This window comes from Ovis aries, chromosome 2, assembly GCF_016772045.2.
Source record: "Ovis aries strain OAR_USU_Benz2616 breed Rambouillet chromosome 2, ARS-UI_Ramb_v3.0, whole genome shotgun sequence".
Classification (NCBI taxonomy): domain Eukaryota; kingdom Metazoa; phylum Chordata; class Mammalia; order Artiodactyla; family Bovidae; genus Ovis; species Ovis aries.
Window position 1 is genome coordinate 240,891,454 of NC_056055.1, and position 19,648 is coordinate 240,911,101.

Sequence of the window (19,648 nt, forward strand, 5' to 3'; positions counted from 1 at the left end):
TCTCTGGAGTCTCCCGCATTGGCAGGCAGATTCCTGTCCTCTAGGAAGCTTAAGGATATCAGAGCACAGATAGGAAAAGATATCTAATTAAACATGGCCTTGGGGGAAGCCAGGCAAATTAGGAAGTTAGGCAAATACTACTATGTCAAAGTGAAAGTCGCTCAGTTGTGTCCAACTCTTTACAACCCCATGGGCTATACCATCCATGGACTTCTCCAGGCCAGAATACTGGACTGGGTAGCCTTTCCCTTCTCCATGTGATTTTCCCAACAAATAGATCGAATCCAAGTCTCCATCATTGCAGGCGGATTCTTTACCAGCTGAGCCACAAGGGAAGCCCAAGAATATTGGGGTGGGTAGCCTATCCCTTCTCTAGCAGATCTATGTCAAAGGGAGAGGTCTATAAAGCTCTGAATACCTGCCTGACCTTCCGTGACCTTCTGAGAAAGGTTATCATCAAGATATTTTATATTTCAGTGTTGTTAGGACCGGAAAGGCCGCAGTAGGACTCCTGGATCCAGCCGCAGTTCTGCAAAGAGCAGTGAGGAGCCTCAGTACCGTTCAGTTCAGTCGCTCAGTTGTGTCCAACTCTTTGCGACCCCATGAATCGCAGCACGCCAGGCTTCCCTGTCCATCACCATCTCCTGGAGTTCACTCAGACTCACATCCATCGAGTTCGTGATGCCATCCAGCCATCTCATCCTCGGTCGTCCCCCTCTCCTCCTGCCCCCAATCCCTCCCAGCATCAGAGTCTTTTCCAATGAATCAACTCTTCGCATGAGGTGGCCAAAGTACTGGAGTTTCAGCTTTAGCATCATTCCTTCCAAAGAAATCCCAGGGTTGATCTCCTTCAGAATGGACTGGTTGGATCTCCTTGCTGTCCAAGGGACTCTCAAGAGTCTTCTCCAGCACCACAGTTCAAAAGCATCAATTCTTCGGCCCTCAGCCTTCTTCACCGTCCAACTCTCACATCCATACAGACTACAGGAAAAACCATAGCCTTGACTAGATGGACCTTAGTCGGCAAAGTAATGTCTCTGCTTTTGAATATACTATCTAGATTGGTCATAACTTTTCTTCCAAGGAGTAAGCGTCTTTTAATTTCATGGCTGCAGTTACCATCTGCAGTGATTTTGGAGCCCAAAAAAATAAAGTCTGACACTGTTTCCACTGTTTCCCCTTCTATTTCAAATGAAGTGATGGGACCAGATGCCATGATCTTCATTTTCTGAATGTTGAGCTTTAAGCCAACTTTTTTGCTCTCCTCTTTCACTTTCATCAAGAGGCTTTTTAGCTCCTCTTCACTTTCTGCCATAAGGGTGATGTCATCTGCATATCTGAGGTTATTGATATTTCTCCTGGCAATCTTGATTCCAGCTTGTGCTTCTTCCAGTCCAGCGTTTCTCATGATGTACTCTGCATAGAAGTTAAATAAGCAGGGTGACAATATACAGCCTTGTCATACTCCTTTTCCTATTTGGAACCAGTCTGTTGTTCCATGTCCAGTTCTAACTGTTGCTTCCTGACCTGCACACAGATTTCTCAAAAGGCAGGTTAGGTGGTCCGGTATTCCCATCTCTTTCAGAATTCTCCACAGTTTATGAGGAGCCTAAGGGAATGGAAAGGAGTCGGATGGGTGAAAACAACAGAATGGGAAAGCCCAGAGATCTCTTCAAGAAAATTAGAGATACCAAGGGAACATTTCATGCAAGGATGGGCTCGATAAAGGACAGAAATTGTATGGACTAACAGAAGCAGAAGATATTATGAAGAGGTTGCAAGAATACACAGAAGAACTATACAAAAAAGATCTTCACGACCCAGATACTCATGATGGTATGGTCACTCACCTAGAGCCAAACATCCTGGAATATGAAGTCAAGTAGGCCTTAGGAAGCATCACTATGAACAAAGCTAGTGGAGGTGATGGAATTCCAGCTGCGCTGTTTCAAATCCTAAAAGATGATGCTGTGAAAGTGCTGCACTCAATATGCTAGCAAATTTAGAAAACTCAACAGTGGCCACGGGACTGGAAAAGGTTAGTTTTCATTCCAATTCCAAAGAAAGGCAATGCCAAAGAATGCTCAAACTACTGCACAATTGCACTCATCTCACACACTAGTAAAGTAATGCTCAAAATTCTCCAAGCCAGGCTTCAACAGTAAGTGAACCATTAACTTCCAGATGTTCAGGCTGGTTTTAGAAAAGAGAGGAACCAGAGATCAAATTGCCAACATCCGTTGGATATCGAAAAAGCAAGAGAGTTCCAGAAAAACATCTATTTCTGCTTTATTGACTATGCCAAAGCCTTTGACTGTATGGATCACACAATAAACTGTGGAAAATTCTGAAAGACATGGGAATACCAGACCACCTGACCTGCCTCTTGAGAGATCTGTATGCAGGTCAGGAAGCAGCAGTTAGAACTGGACATGGAACAGCAGACTGGTTCCAAATAGGAAAAGGAGTACATCAAGGCTGCATATTGTCACCTTGCTTATTTAACTTCTATGCAGAGTACATCATGAAAAACGCTGGGCTGATGAAGCACAAGCTGGAATCAAGATTGCCGGGAGAAATATCAATCACCTCAGATATGCAGATGACACCACCCTTATGGCAGAAAGTGAAGAAGAACTAAAGAGCCTCTTGATGAAAGTGAAAGATGAGAGTGAAAAAGTTGGCTTAAAACTCAACATTCAGAAAACGAAGATCATGGCATCTGGTCCCATCACTCCATGGGAAATAGATGGGGAAACAGTAGAAACAGTGAGAGACTTAATTTTTTGGGCTCCAAAATCACTACAGATGGTGACTGCAGCCATGAAATTAAAAGACGCTTACTCCTTGGAAGAAAAGTTATGACCAACCTAGACAGCATATTAAAAAGCAGAGACGTTACTTTGCCAACAAAGGTCCATGTAGTCAAAGCTATGGTTTTTCCAGTAGTCTTGTATGGATGTGAGAGTTGGACTATAAAGAAAGCTGAGCACCAACCAATTGATGCTTTTGAACTGTGGTTTTGGAGAAAAGTCTTGAAAGTCCCTTGGACTGGAAGGAGATCCAACCAGTCCATCCTAAAGGAAATCAGTTCTGAACATTCATTGGAAGGACTAATGCTAAAGCTGAAACTCCAATATTTTGGCCACCTGACGCGAAGAACTGACATATTTGAAAAGACTCTGATACTGGGAAAGATTGAAGGCAGGAGGAGAAGGGGACAACAGAGAATGAGATGGTTGGATGGCATCACCGACTCAATGGGTATGAGTTTGAGTAAACTCTAGGAGTTGGTGATAGACAGGGAGGCCCGGCATGCTGCAGTGCATGGAGTGACAGAGAGTCACACTGAACTGAGCAACTGAACTGAACTGAGGATGGGGGAACCTCGGTGCAAGTGACCTGGCCCCCTAAGCCATCTGTTGCGAATCCCCACTAGCAGCCCATGGCAACTAGGGAGAGGGACCCGGGCCTTTGAACGACAAATTACCAGCGTTTACAAGCCCATTGGGCCTAAGGCTGCGTTTCCTCTCTTCAAGGGGATGAGGTTTATAAAGGGGTGCACTTTTTCTAGCTGGCCCAGGGTGCCTCCCACGCAATGGCTAGAGGATGCTGTTGGAGGCTCCTGGGAGTGGCAATGGACCGGCTTCCAGAAAGACACACTAAAACCCAGCTCCGAGGTAAGCTCTAGAGCCTGGACACTGGCAAATCAGTCTTTTGGCCTGGTTGCCATGGAGACAGACAGGCAGCAGCTGCGCGGGAAGAGGGAACAGCAGCTTCGCCGACATCCAGGATTGAGACAGCCCTGGTGGGGGAGGGGCTCGGCACCGCCCTTTCTCCCCCAGATACAGAGGCTCCTGTCTGCCCCCCAACGTTCGAGACTCCCAGGATCTGGTGAGTTGCCAGGGTCACAAAGGGAGACGTGGCAGTTCTGGCGCCTCAAACCTCGATTTTCTGCTTCCAGGCCAGCGCCCTCCCGCTGCCCTGCTCAGCTTTTGGAGCAAACAGATCTTCCGGCGCTGAGCTCCTGGGCTCCGGAGGGTTCCCAAGCTCCCGCCTTGGAGGTGACAAGTCACTGGAGGTGAATCCCAGAGTGTTGGCCACCGGAGGCCAATTTGGCCCCGTGCTCTGTCGCAGTCTCTCCGGAAAACCTGGCAGGGGGCTCTGACCAGCCATTGTCTGGGAAGGGAGCTTGAAGTTGAGCCCAGAGGCAACTCGGTAAATGATGGGGTTTATTGTTCCTGCATTTGATGCTACACTGATATCATTAATTTGTGGCTTCAAGCCCTGTCCTCCCTTGCCTGGCTCCGGTGGGTTATCTCTGAAGACTGAAGGTGGGAGACAAGGGGCCTGAGATCCAGGTTGCCCGAGTCCCCTTTCCCAGCAGAGCTGCCAGAAGGCTGTGGCTCAGCATCTCAGGTTCCCCTTCTCTGGTAAGAGGAGAAACGAGGCTGAGGTCCTGGTGTCATCCAGGACTTTGGGCTCCTGGGTGTTGCATGTCAGCAAGGAGGTCACCTGAGAACAGAGCCTTAGCCTAGAGGAAGAACAGAGAGCTGGGGAAATGCAGAACAGGCAGGCTTTTGATGTTGCTGCTATAATTATGAAGGTAGTTCACATGTGGGCGTAATTACAGAAAAAAACTCACTGTATATAGAGTAAATTGAGAAAATGACCCATCACCTTAAATCCCAGTCCCTCATCCCTGCTGGAAAGTACTGATAATTTTGTTGTGTATCTTTTCAGACTTTCTCTATGCTTATATGTATCCTCCTATGTTATTACTGTTTTCTAACCACACAAATGATATGAGAACACATTTATAAAAGATGCAAATACCACAGATATACGTTGAGTCAAAAGCAAAGATAGTCTTTTAGTGTGTTCCCTTTGCCAGAGAGAGCTATTGTTAACAATTTAATGCCCTTCATACATTAATGTCCAAACACACAGAGCTTCAGCTTTTCTTTTTTGAGCATAAATGCAGTCACAGCATCCATGTTTCTCTGCAAGTTGCTTTCCCTGCTATGATAATATGTTACCCTGCAGATTTTTGCATGTGGGTTTACCTACCCCATTCTCCATAACTGCTACTTAATATTCTGCATGATGGATGTTCCGTACTTGTTGAAGTCGTCTCCTTCCATAAACACTTGAGTCGTCTACCATCTTTTGTGATTAATAACACTTTGCAAACTTGTTCATCGATTTATGCAGGGTTTATTTTTAGAAGTAGAATTTGTGGGTTACTGTGTATGTCTTTAATTTTTCTAAGTACTATGAGGTTTTATTCTTAAGTTTTTGTTTTGTTTTTTAAAGGCCATTAAAGGCATAGATGCCCACTGCAAAAAAGTGGAAAGGTAGAAAAAGCTATCTGGGGGAACAAAATCACTTATAGTCCCTCCACACAGCAGTCCTGACTGTTCACTTTTTGGCAATTATTGTCTATGCCTGCTTTTGTTACAGCGATCAGAGAATATTGCATAGATAATTTTCTACCTGACTTAAAAAAAAAAACTTAACAGTAATAAGCATCTTCCTATGTCACTAACATATTTTTGTAGACATCCTTTTTATGATTTCATGATAGTATTATATGTACACACCATAATTTTCTTTTCTCCATTGTTGGACTTCTAAGTTGCCTACATTTTTTCACTATGATAACACCTCAGTGAATATCTTTTTGCATAAATCTTTGTCTGAAATCTGATCGTTTCCTTAAGCTAGATTCTCAGAATGAGAATTACTGGGCCTAGAGATAGGAATTTTGCTGAATCTGTTTTTTTTTTAAGTTGAATTTTGAATTGCTAATATGTGCACAAGATACCAAATTCCAAAAGTACTAAAGATTACACAATGGGAAAAAAATGTGTCTCTCAGTTGTGGTTTTCCTTCTTACAAGCAACAATATCACCTGTCTTTTTGTGTATCTTTCTTAGGAAAAAAAAAATGTACATGTAGGTATATATATATTCTTTTTTTCATATAAAAACAGTAGCACATCATATACATACTTTTTCTCTTTTCACTTAAAATTTCTTGATGATTGTTCCACATGTAAAATGGAAAACTGCCTTATTTTCTAGAAATAGTGCATAGAATTGCCTTAAATGGGTGTGCCGTGGTTAAACGAGTCAATTCTACTGGTACGTTTTTAGATATCTCCCATCTGTTGCTATTTGAGCAGTGCAGTAATGAATGTCCTCACATATATGCCATTTTATCCATGTGTTGCTGTATCCATCTGTAGAATAGAGTCCTTTGGGTGGAATTGCTGGGTCGCAGGGAATATACATTTTACATCTTGATAGCTATGGCTGTCTCTATAGAGGGTGACCATTTCTTCACTGAAGGGCGTGGACAGTGTTTTAAAGCCCTTGATTCAAATGGCCAAACTGCTTTCCCGAAAAGTGTTACCTGTTTCTACTCTCACCAGCCATACAGTGCCCTGTCCATTCCTCCCACTCAGTAAAAAGAGTATGGTGATGTTTGCAGTGTTCTCATTTTTTTTCCCAAAAGGATCTGTGTAAGATCATTAAAAGTGAGCAAATAATTACTTTTTTAAATAAAAACACAGGATCTGGAAGAAATTTCTAATCCCAGTGTTGCCCCTCTATAGGTGTGACCCCGGGGAAATTCCTCATCTGCTTTGAACCTGTCCTAAGAGTTGTCATGGGGAGGAAATGAGCTAATACACTTAGTACAGTGCTTGGCACATAGCAAGGTCTCAAAAGGTGGTAGCTAAGAAGAAAATTTTAAAGGGGGGCGGGGGGGGGGCGGAGCCAGCCCTCCAAGTAATCCCAACAGGGAGACGAAGGGAGCCTTCCAGGCTCTTGAAGTGACTTGGGCGGTGCCAGCTTTGTTCTTTTCCTCAAATTGTCCCACTGCTCTTTCCTGCCTTGGGGAGGAAAAAGGAAACCAGGCCACTAGCTCCTGGGGAGAGACAACCCCACACCAGGACTGGCCCTTAGGAAAGGCTTGGGGTCTGGGACCTCACCCAGCTTCACCGGACTCCACTCGGAGGGGCCCAGGCAGAGTTCAGTCGTCGCCCTCCCTGGGGGTCCCTGCTGCAGAGCTGACACCCTGATCGGAGCTGACACCCTGATCGGAGGAGACTGGGAAGAGAGAAGTGTAGGTCCAGCCTTCCTCGTCTCCCGCAAAACTAACGGCGGGCGGCGGCTGCCTGTGCTCCGGGATGTACCCTTTCGGAGCAGCCTCGATGGCCGCGGCTGGGGGGTCCGCGGGAAATCTCCGTCGTGCTGCTCTCGCCCCCTTCCAGCCCCTCCCGGCGCCGGCTGGAGGTGCTGCAAGGGTCTGGGAGGTGTCGCCAGGGCTGGTACTGGATGCTGCGGTCCAGCTCGGATGCAGGACGGCCACGGGGGGACCCCCACTCCCAGCGAGGCTCGGCCGCCCCCTCCTCCTAGAACAGAGCCGCTGCCGTGAAAAATCAGCTGCTGGAGACGCCATTTCTGGTCCCACCCTGTGTCGGCCGAGTAAGAGCCAATCACCACCCTGGGTGCAGCTCTGAAAGCCGCAGGTTGCAACTGCTTCGGGTGGGAGCGCGGATCTGCGGGGTGAAGCCATTTTCTGGGAGGAATTTGCAATCATTTTACTCGCGGTATAATCACCATGTTGAGAATTTCAGTCATCCTGCCCCCCACACCCCCCACCCCCTTACACTGGGATCTTTTCTGAATTTTCCATGGAGAGCTGACAAGGGGCAGTACAAAGTGGTGCAAAACGTGTCTTGGGTGCCAGTTGAAGTGGGGTCTAGTCTTGGCCCTGTCCTTAACCTGCTCGGTAATTGCGAGAAAGCAGTACAGCCCCGACTGCATTCTTCTCATTTGAAAAAATGCAGAGAAGGAATAAAAGCAGACCATATCAAGGACTGGTGAGGCTGTGGGGAAATCCATTCTCTCCATTTGTCCTTATCTAGTAAAACTGAAAATATTCTGCACTGTGCCCTGACAGTTCTCTTTCTTGGTTTCTACCCTGGAGAAATACTTGCACATGTATTCAAGAAGGCTGTCCATTGCAGGATCATACCTAATAAGAAACCAGTGAAACAGCTCAATGACCATCAATAGAGAAAGTACTAATAAAATAGGGGCCCATATTCATAATGAGTAACTATATTGCAGTTAGAAGGAATAACTTAGATCTATACATGCAGCGACATGGATAGAGCTCAAAATCTATTAAATAAAAGCAAAGTTATAGAATAATGCATATGATGCAGTTTTTGTAACATTTCAGAACTGTGGATTTTCTATGATATCTTCAAACATGTAAAAAAAAATTTTTTTTAAATGAAAGGACTGTAAGATACACTCAAGAGTGACTTTCTCTGGGGAGGAGGGACAGGGAGTTGGGAGAGTGAGTAGAGGTGAACAGGAACTTCAACTTTCTTTGTAACTCCTAATTTTTTCTTTAAAAAAAAAGACACTGCATTCCTACCTTAAGGAATTTTAAACTGCACAGTCATAAAGAAAACACTGGAAACAAATGTCAAAATGTAAATGATGGTTAATTCTAGGTGCTGGGAAATATGAGTAACTGTTATTTTCTTCGTTGTACTTTTGGGGGTTTGCTTTCGTGTTTGTTTGTTTGTTTTTAATGCAGGGATATTTGTACACAAGTGTCCATAGCACCATTATTCACAATAGCCCAAAGGTGGAAGCAATCCAAATGTCCATCAATGGATGAATGGATAAATAAAATGTTGCAATGGAATATTTAACTCTGCCTTAAAAAGGAAGTAATTGCTGACATATACTACAACACGGATGAGCCTTGAGGACATTATGCTTAGTGAAATCATGCATCCACAAAAAACAAGTAGTGTATGACTACCAGGTAGTCAAAATCACAGAGCCAGAAAATAGAATGCTGGTTGCCAGGGGCTGGGGGAGAGGAGAGCATTATTGTTTAATAGGGGTAGAGTTTCAGATGTACAAGAGTTTGGGGCATGGATGGTGCTGATGATGGTTTCCCAGGTGGCTCTGTGGTAAAGAATCTGCCTGCAGTGTAGGAGAGTCAGGTTTGATCCCTGGGGGTGGTGGTGGGGGTGGGGGCCGGGGGAAGATCCCCTGGAGGAGGAAACAGCAACCCACTCCAGTGTTCCTTCCTGGAAAATCCCATGGACAGAGGAGCCCGGTGGGCTACAGTCTGTGGGGTCACAAAAGAGTTGGACACGACTTAGGAACTAAACAACAACAACAAACGGGGCCAATGCTTGCACAACAGTGTACGTGTATTTATTTATTTATTGGCTGTGCCACAAGGCTTGCAGGATCTTAGTTCTCTGACCAGGGATGAACCCAGAGCCATGGCAGTGAAAGCACTTGGTCCTAAACACTGGACCTCCAGGGAATTCCAAATACATGTATTTAGTACCACTGAACTGTACACTTAAAATGGGTAAAATGGTAAATTTTATGTCATGTGTATTTTAACAGAATAAAAAATTGTAAAAAAAAATATAGTAGAAGATGATTCTATTTAACAAAATCCTGCTATTAAACAATCTAGTACCATACATCATCAAATATAAGATGGCAACTGCAGAATGCACCATTATTTTATGTAATACCAAGAAAGAAAAACCGGTACCAATTAAACTCTAATACCAACTGATTAAACACGTTCTATTAACACATTCTATTCCAAAGATGGTAATTTTTAAAGTGCATCTTAGATTCAAAAGAATATGGTAAGCAGTTTATACACTAAATGATCACCTTTTAAAATCCACCTGCAAAGTTCAGATTGGTTGGGTTTTTCTTCATTTGGTTGTGGTGGGCCTAGTTGTTGTGTGTGGGATCTAGTCTTAACCACTTAACCAAGAGGGAAATCCCCGGATTGGTTTTTAATTGTAGCACACCTGTCCTTTGTTTTTTGAACAGATTGTGTTTGCAGATCATCTCAGACAAGTAAATGGTGACTTATCTACCTAAAAAAGAGAGGAAAAAAAGCAGCGATGAGTTTCAAGAGTGACTCTGTGTGTGTGTGTGTGTGTGTGTGTGTGTGTGTGCATGCTAAGTGGCTTCAGTCATGTCCCACTCTTTGCTACCCTATGGACTGTAGCTCTCCATGTTCCTCTGTCCATGGGATTCTCCAGGCAAGAATACTGAAGTGAGTTGCCATGCCCTTCTCCAGGGGATCTTCCCAACACAGGGATTGAACCAATGTCTCTATGTCTCCCTGAATTGTCAGATGGGTTCTTTACCACTAGTGCCACCTGGGAAGCCCAAGAGTGTCTGTGTGACCCATGAAATCCCCAAGGTCAACCTTGGCAAGGATGATGAGAAAGTGGAGTTGCCCAATGGGGGTGGTAATGTAGATGTCATTGGAGATCTTGGCAAGAACAGTTTCTGTAGACAGAGGTGGAGCATGAGTCTGCATGAGGAGGGTTTAAAGAGTCAGAGACAGCAACAAAGGCAGCCTTTTTGGAGAGCCTTGTTACAGGGGTGAGCAGAGAAATAGGGGATTCTGGAAGGAGTCATCAGAGAGTTTAAGGCAGGATGAATTGCAGCCTGGAAACACACTAATGAAGGGAAGACTGATGAGGGAGAGCAATGTGACACAAGCGTGGGTCCCAGGTCCTCTTTTTTGTACCCCTACCCCTCCTCTTTCTCCAGCTTTGTTTCCCCGGGTTTTCTCCGACTCTCTTCTCCTTACCCTACTCTCTCTTCTTGTAATGAGCCACTGTAATCAACCTTAAGATTATCAACCCTGAATATTCATTGGAAGGACTGATGATGAAACTGAAGCTTCAATACTTTGGCCACCTGATGTGAAGAGCCAACTCATTGGAAAAGACCCTGATGCTGGGCAAGATTGAAGGCAGGAGAACTAGGGGATAACAGAGGATAAGATGGTTGGATGGCATCACTGATTCAATGGACATGAGTTTGAGCAAACTCTGAGAGATGGTGAAGGATGGGGAAGCCTGGCATGCTGCAGTCCTTGGGGTCGCAAAGAGTTGGACACGACTGAGCAACTGAACAGCAACATAGTCAGCGTTATCTCTGTGAGCGTGCAGCGCAATAATTTGCTCTTCCTGGAAAGATTTGCCAAGTTATCCTGACCTTTCTTAATATAAAGCAGTCCTTCAGGCCATTAAAATAGTATCTTTTCTGTCCTGGATGAGTGTTTGTTGACTCAAGAAGACTCTTGAGAGTCCCTTGGACTGCAAGGAGATCAAATCAGTCAATCCTAAAGGAAATCAACCCTGAATATTCACTGGAAGGTCTGACACGGAAGCTGAAGCTCCAAACTTTGGCCTCCTAATGTGAAGAGCCGACTCATTGGAAGAGACCCTGATGCTGGGAAAGATTGAAGGCAGGAGGAGAAGGGGACGACAGAGGATGAGATGGTTGGATGGTGACACCGACTCAATGGACATGAGTTTGAGCCAGCTCTGGGAGATGGTGAAGGACAGAGAAGCCTGACGTGATGCGGTCCATGGGGTCACATGACTTAGTGACTGAACAACAACAATAACGCTAGGCCCCAGTAGCCTCTTCTTCTGCCAGTTGTCAATACCACCAGTATAGTTTGTCTTTTCTTTGGTGTGTATCTTATGAACCCAGCTGGACTGTAAGAACCTTAAGGACAGGGACTCCACATGATGTTTCTTCGGGTCCCCCATGATACTACTTGGCTGTGCAGAGTATTCATTTACTCCTTATTTACTGAGTACTTGCTGCGGGCTGGGATCTGTGCAAGGTGATCCAGATCAATAGTCCCTACCCTCAAAGAATTCGTGGTCCAGACAGGAGGCAAACGGGTAATCAAATAATAGCAAATCAAATGTCAAGTGCTGTACTAGAGAAATGTAGGGTGCAGTGGAGGCTTCGAGAAGGAAGAGGTTAACTCCTCGGGAATGAACAGGGAAGCTTTTGCTGGGGAAATGGGAGTGGGTGGCACTTGAAAGATGGCCAGGAGTTTTCCGCTGGACTGGAGGAGAGAAGGCATCAGCAGAGAGAGGACGCAGAGTCGCAGAGGTGTGGAACAGCACACATGTTTGGAGAAGGGCAGGTCTTTTGATGTGGCAGTACGGTGGGTGGGGAAAACAATGGTAGGAAAAGATCCTGGAGAGACGGGAAAAAGTGGACTGGGGAGAGCCTCGTGTGCCAGGCTAGGGAACTTGGCCATACACCCGGGGTTAAGGGGAAGGACGGGATCAGACTTTTAGAGAGAACCCTGCGGTAACAGTGGACTAGAGGTTCACTTGCTTTTGGCAGTCGTGGTTTTAGAAACAGTTTGTGTGTGAGCTAAGTCGTTTCAGTGGTGCCCGACTTTTTGTGACCCTATGGACTGTAGCCCTACAGGTTCCTCTGACTATGGGATTCTCTAGGCAAGAATAACTGGGGTGGGTTGCCATGCCCTCCTCCAGGGGATCTGCCTGACCCAGGGATCAAATTCGTGTCTCTTACCTCTCCTGTGTTGGCAGGCGGGTTCTTTACCTAGGAAGCCCCTAGAAACAGTTTACTTATATTTAATTAGGTACTGATAGTTAAAAATCAGGAAATTTCACAAGAGAGCCCAAATTCCAGCTTCTTGAGCTACACATTGTTCTAGGATAGACTTCGGCCAAAGCTATCTGTTATGGAAGCTGTTATGAATTGACTTGGATCCCCACCTCCCACCAAAATGTTGAATTCCTACCTGTAACCTTGAATGTGACCTTATTTGTAAATTGGGTCTGTTCAGATAACTAGGAGAAGATAAGCTCATCAGGGTAGACCCTCTTTTATATTTTTGGCTGCACTGGTTCTTTGCTGCATAGCTCTAGCTTTCTTTAGTTGCCCGGGGCATCTCTTGTTGCAGAGCAAGAGTGCTCAGGCTACAGTCATTGTGGCACCTGGCCGTAGTTACCCTGCACACGTGGGATCTTAGTCCCCAGATCAGGGATCAAACCCCTATCCCCTGCATTGGAAGGCAGATTCTCAACCACTGGACCACCAGGGAAGCCCCCACGGGAGTCCTTAATCCAGTACAACCAGTGTCCTTATATAAAGGGGAAATTTGGACAGACAAATGCACATAGAAGAAGATGATCTGAGGATGTGGGCTTGGGGAGGGGGCTGCTATCTATAAGCCAAGCAACAGCTGAGGCTGCCAGAAGCTAGAAGAGAGCGTGGCAGAGTCTCCCTCCCATCCCTCTGAAGTAACCTGCCTGCTGTCATCTAGATTTTGGATTTTGGGGCCCTGGAACCATAAGAGACAATACATTTCTGTTGCCTGGGCGACCCGATTTGTGGCACCCTGTAAGGCAACCCCACGAAAGTAGTACACCCCATTTCTCCCCCTTAGATGGGGCCCCCATCCTCCAGTGGTTTGAGTTGCTGCCCTTGTTGGGAATGGATTCAAGGTAGGGGGCAGACTGAAGCCCATCCAGGCGGTGGTCTGCGGTGACCCACTCGAGTGGCGGGAAGGGGGCAGTCATGAGCGCACCTCGGTGCTGGTGCTCACTGACTGATGGAAGGGCTTAGCAATAAGCCCAGAAGGGCTGGAGATCTGCTCTGAATTCCAGAGACACGGGCTCTTCTTTCACTCATGTCTTTTTTCTTACACAGCATCCCACCCTCCTCCATCTGACACCCCAGCCACACCCCCCTCTTCCAGGCTCGAATGCTACTCCGTGAACACGTTCTCCCGGCCTCCTCCGGGTGGGTGTGATTCAGCCGCCTTGGTTTCAACTTCCTGTGACAGCTGTAACCTCTGTTCTCACTGAATTGCTAAGATTGCTGATAAATGCCAACGGCTTGGAAGTTTTTATAAGTAACTGGGAACGTGTTTTGTGCCAGTCCATGGGAAAATGAGCTATGGAATGGCCCAGAAATTTAAGGACTTAAAAGTAATGCTGTTTTTAGGCTCACGTGTGTCCATTCAAGAAAAAGACTGGTTCTCAGATGAAAATCATCCTTCCAGCCATTTCCCTGTTCAAAACCCCAGCAGCCCAACAGAGGGTGAGTGCTGCTAGCTCACCATCCCCATGCCATCTTTCTTGCTCACATTTTGATTATTTGGAAAAGGATTCAAAGAAACATAGAAAACAATCCAACCCCCATCCCCCCACCCCAGCCTCACCAGTAAAAGAAATGTCAACGGCTAAGGAAATAAGATGCTACATGCAAGGTGGTATCCCGAATAGGATCCTGGAACACAGAAAGAACCCCAATGGGCAACCAGGGAATCCAGGTAAAGCCGGTCACTTAGTTAACAGTATTGTGCCAGATTTCATCTTTTGGTTTGGATAAATGCACCATGATTATGTAAGATGTTAACCTAGCAGGGAGCTGGCTGAAAGGTCTGTGGGAACTAGGTGTACTACCTTTGCAACTCTCTGGAAATCTAAAATGATTTCAAATTTAAAAGTTTAAAAAGAAGTCAAATATACATTTTATAAATATATTTAATGTCTCTGTGATAGTTGGTGCAGAATATATATATATATATACTTAGTTTTATGCTGTTTGCCCCTCAGCCCTAAGTGTGGTTTAATGGCCAAAAAGACAGCAACCAGATGGTTAATATTTGGTGAGTTCATGGCACTATAGGGATACAAAGACAAAACCACATAAAATCTTGCCCTGAAGACGCTTACTCTCTACCGAGGAAGACAAACATACATATGGATAGCTACAATACTGGACAGTGTATGGGGATCAGAAAGATTGATCAAGACCTTGAAGGTGGAGAGAATTTCAATACAGACAAAAGCCAAGGACTCAAGGCTGAGAGTTGCTGTCAGCAAAACACACAGGGGTGTGACTTTTTAGGAAGTGACTCCATGGACTGTAACCTGCCAGGCTCCTCTGTCCGTGGGATTCTCCAGGCAAGAATACTGGAGTGGGTTGCCATGCCCTTCTCCAGGGGATCTTCCTGACCCAGGGATCGAACCTGGGTCTCCTGTTTTACAGGCAGATTCTTTACTGTCTGAGCCTCCAGGGGAGCCCTACAACGAGAGAGACACAACAATGAGAACCGCATCTAGGGAGTAATCCTCCCCCCTGCAACTGGAGAAAATCCATGCGCAGTAACGAAGACCCAGTGAAGCAAAAAATAAATATTTTTAAAAAGTAAAGCACAGCTTCAGATTTCTACTGTGACTTGAATTAGTTGCGTGACCTTGGACAAATGTCTAAAGTTCTTTGTATGGCTTTTCTCCCCCACTGTAAAATAATAGGGTTAGGCTAATAAAACAGTTTAGAGTGATAGCTCAAAGCCTAGACTTGGAACCAGACTGCAAAACCTCTGTGCTCCCCTGTGGCATGGTTAGTCACATGACTTAAATTTCTCTTTTCCAGCCTGCTGCTAGCATTTGTTAGACCCAAGGCAGGAGTATAAAAGGGAAGCCCACATATCTTATGTTTAAGTATTTAAGAGTTATAAGTCAAGCTAACAAACAGGTTTTTAAAAAATATATGTTTTACCCTTGTACTGAATTGGCCAGTACAACTTGGTATAGCAAAATTGCCTGGTGTAACAGGCAAATTTGGCCTTGGAGTACAGAATGAAGCAGGGCAAAGGCTAATAGAGTTTTGCCAAGAGAACACACTGGTCATAGGCAACACCCTCTTCCAACAACACAAGAGAAGACTCTACACATGGACATCACCAGATGGTCAACACCGAAACCAGACTGATTATATTCTTTGCAGCCAAAGGTGGAGAAGCTCTACAGTCCGCAAAAACAAGACTGGGAGCTGGCTGTGGTTCAGATCATGAACTCTTTATTGCCAAATTCAGACTTAAATTGAAGAAAGTAGGGAAAACCACTAGACCATTCAGGTATGACCTAAATCAAATCTCTTATGATTATACAGTGGAAGTGAGAAATAGATTTAAGGGTCTAGATCTGATAGACAGAGTGCCTGATGAACTATGGTCGGAGGTTTGTGACATTATGAAGGAGACAAGGATCAAGACCATCCCCAAGACAAAGAAATGGAAAAAAGCAAAATGGCTGTCGGAGGAGGCTTTACAAATAGCTGTGAAAAGAAGAGAAGCGAAAAGCAAAGGAAAAAAGGAAAGATATACCCATCTGAATGCAGAGTTCCAAAGAATATCAAGGAGAGATTTTAAAAAAGCCTTCCTCAGTGATCAGTGCAAAGAAATAGAGGGAAACAATAGAATGGGAAAGACTAGAGATCTCTTCAAGATAATTAGGGATACCAAGGGAACATTTCATGCAAAGATGGGCTCAATAAAGGAGAGAAATGGTATGGACCTAACAGAAGCAGAAGATATTAAGAAGAGGTGGCAAGAATACACAGAAGAACTGTACAAAAAAAGATCTTCACAACCCAGATAACCATGATGGTGTGATCACTCACCTAGAGCCAGACATCCTGGAATGTGAAGTCAAGTGGGCCTTAGGAAGTATCACTATGAACAAAGCTAGTGGAGGCGATGGAATTCCAGCTGCGCTGTTTCAAATCCTAAAAAATGATGCTGTGAAAGTGGTGCACTCAATATGCCAGCAAATTTAGAAAACTCAGCAGTGGCCACGGGACTGGAAAAGGTTAGTTTTCATTCCAATCCCAAAGAAAGGCAATGCCAAAGAATGCTCAAACTACTGCACAATTGCACTCATCTCACATGCTAGTAAAGTAATGCTCAAAATTCTCCAAGCCAGGCTTCAACAGTAAGTGAACCGTTAACTTCCAGATGTTCAAGCTGGTTTTAGAAAAGAGAGGAACCAGAGATCAAATTGCCAACATCCGTTGGATATCGAAAAAGCAAGAGAGTTCCAGAAAAACATCTATTTCTGCCTTATGGACTATGCCAAAGCCTTTGACTGTGTGGATCACAATAAACTGTGGAAAATTCTGAAAGAGATGGGAACACCAGACCACCTGACCTGCCTCTTGAGAAATCTGTATGCAGGTCAGGAAGCAACACTTAGAACTGGACATGGAACAACAGATTAGTTCCAGATAGGAAAAGGTGTATGTCAAGGCTGTATATTGTCACCCTGAGTATTTGACTTATATGCAGAGTACATTATGAGAAATGCTGGGCTGGATTAAGATTGCCAGGAGTAATACCAATAACCTCAGATATGCAGATGACACCACCTTTATGGCAGAAAGTGAAGAAGAACTAAAGAGCCTCTTGATGAAAGTGAAAGAGGAGAGTGAAAAAGTTGGCTTAAAACTCAACATTCAGAAAAACAAGATCATGGCATCCGGTCCCATCAGTTCATGGCAAATAGATGGGGAAACAATGGAAATAGTGGCAGACTTCATTTTTTTAAAGGGCTCCAAAATCACTGCAGATGGTGACTGCAGCCATAAAATTAAAAGACGCTTACTCCTTGGAAGGAAAGTTATGACCAACCTAGACAGCATATTAAAAAACAGAGACATTGCTTTGCCAACAAAGGTCCATGTAGTCAAAGCTATGGTTTTTCCAGTAGTCTTGTATGGATGTGAGAGTTGGACTATAAAGAAAGCTGAGCACCAACCAATTGATGCTTTTGAATTGTGGTGTTGGAGAAGACTCTTGAGAGTCCCTTGGACTGCAAGGAGATCCCACCAGTCCATCCTAAAGGAAATCAGTCCTGGATATTCATTGGAAGGACTGATGTTGAAGCTGAAACTCCAATACTTTGGCCACCTGATGCAAAGAACTGACTCATTTGAAAAGACCCTGCTACTGGGAAAGATTGAAGGCAGGAGAAGGGGAAGACAGAGGATGAGATGGTTGGATGGCATCACCGACTCAATGGACATGAGTTTGAGTAAACTCCAGGAGTTGGCGATGGACAGGGAAGCCTGGCGTGCTGCAGTCCATGGGGTCTAAAAGAGTCAGACACGACTGAGTGATTCAACTGAACTGAACTGATTTGGCCAAAAACTTCATTCGAGTTTTCCCATAAGGTGGTATGGAAAGACCCAACCGAACTTTTTGGCCAACCCAATACTTTTGACAAATACACCTCCAAAGTAAACTATAAACCGGGTTTTGAGCTGAGAATTCTTGAGTTCCTTGGAGTTCCAGCTCAGAATGTGGCTGAGCTAGATCCCTTCTCTTCCAATTTACGGCTCCTGTATGCACCTTCCACACCCCAGACCCCATGGCCAGAGCGTACCCACACCCCTTATGAGTAGCCAGCCCTGGGCATAGGGTGTACTCAATGGCAGGGAAGTTTGCCCTTGGGAGGACAGAGCCGGGGAAGGGGTTGGTACAGTTGCTGAAAGTGGACCCTTGCTATTTGGACAGGGAGTTCTGGAGTCCTGGTTCTCACAGTGTAGTCTAGAAGAATGCCCATGCTCAGGGTAGGCATGGCTCCTTGGACCCAGGGGACTCCTTGCCTATGAAAATGTGCACAGCAGGAAGCGGGTCAGAGTGAAGCCTTTGGAAGTGCAGAGTCTAGGACAAGGACCCTGTTGACATGTCTAGGAAGATGCTGTCTCTTTGGGCCTCAGTTATTTTTAGAGGGACCCACTCACTAGGGTTTGCCCAAGGCTTTCATGGTTATAGCACTGAAAGTCCTGGATTCTAGGAAAAACCCTTAGTCCCAGGAAAACTGGGACAACTGGTTACCCTCACTTCCTCATCTTTACAATTCAAGTTAATAAATCTCATAAGATTGTTGTGGGGGTTAGCATGAGTTAACAAACTTGGAGTGTTTAGACCAGTACCTGCCATGTGGTAAGTGCTCTATGAGTATGTTAAGGCTATAAACATTTTTTTTCAATTTTTTTTTATTGTAGTAAAACATACGTAACATAAAAAGTACCATTGTGACCATTTTAAAGTATACAGTTCAGTGATATTAAATACATTCATAATGTTATGCAACCATCACCACCATCCATCTCCATAACTCTTTTCATCTTAGGAAACTGAAACTCTATCCTCATTCGCTCTTCTCCACCAGCTTCTGGCAGAAGTATTCCCAGAACTGTACTTGCTGGAACATGGAATATGTCTGCTTTTGTTTTTTTGTGTGTTTTTTTTTGGCTGTGATGGGTCTTCGTTGCTGAGCATGGGCGTCCTCTAGTTGCTGTGAGCAGGAGTTATTCTTCATTGCAGTGCACAGGCTTCTCATTGCGGTGGTTTCTCTTGAAGAGCATAGGCTCTGAAGCACGGGCTTCAGTAGTTGCTGCACGTGGGCTCAGTAATTGTGGAGCACGGGCTTTCGTTGCTCTGCGGCACGTGGAATCTTCTTGGACCGGGGGTCAGACCTGCGTCCTCTGCGCTGGCAGGCGGATTCCTGTCCGCTCTGCCACTGGTGCACGATAGTTCCCTTTTTAATTTGAGGATGACCCTCCATGCTGTGTTCCACAGCAACTGTGCCATCTTACATTCTCACCAACAGTGCACAAACGTTTCAGTTTCTCTACACCCTCACCAACACTTGCTATTTACTGGATTTTTGATAGTAGTCATCCTAATTTTGATTTGCATTTGCCTAATGACTAGTGATACTGTTTATCTGGATTGTGTATATCTTTTTTTGGAGGAATGTTTATTCAAATACTTTGCCCATTTTCTTTTCGCTTATTTTTAGTAAAAACGTCATTGAGGTATAACTGACAACTAACATTATGTTAGTTTTAAGTATACAACATCGTGATTTGGATGTTTGTATGTAGCAAAATCATTACCAGAATAACATCTAATTAAT

The 19,648-nt window shown here is 44.8% G+C and overlaps 1 protein-coding gene across 2 annotated transcripts in view; it reads left to right on the plus strand.

The window, feature by feature from the left end:
- The first annotated feature begins 3,770 nt into the window (after window positions 1–3,770).
- The window catches only part of STMN1 (stathmin 1), a 28,625-nt gene continuing 12,747 nt past the window's right edge, over window positions 3,771–19,648 (plus strand). The window contains exons 1-2 of one of the 2 annotated variants that reach the window (XM_042244529.2): window positions 3,771–3,894; window positions 3,965–4,218. The gene's annotated coding sequence lies outside the window, so the exon portion shown is untranslated. The remainder of the gene's footprint in view (window positions 3,895–3,964; window positions 4,219–19,648) is intronic. The other variant, XM_004005103.6, reaches the window with a different exon arrangement.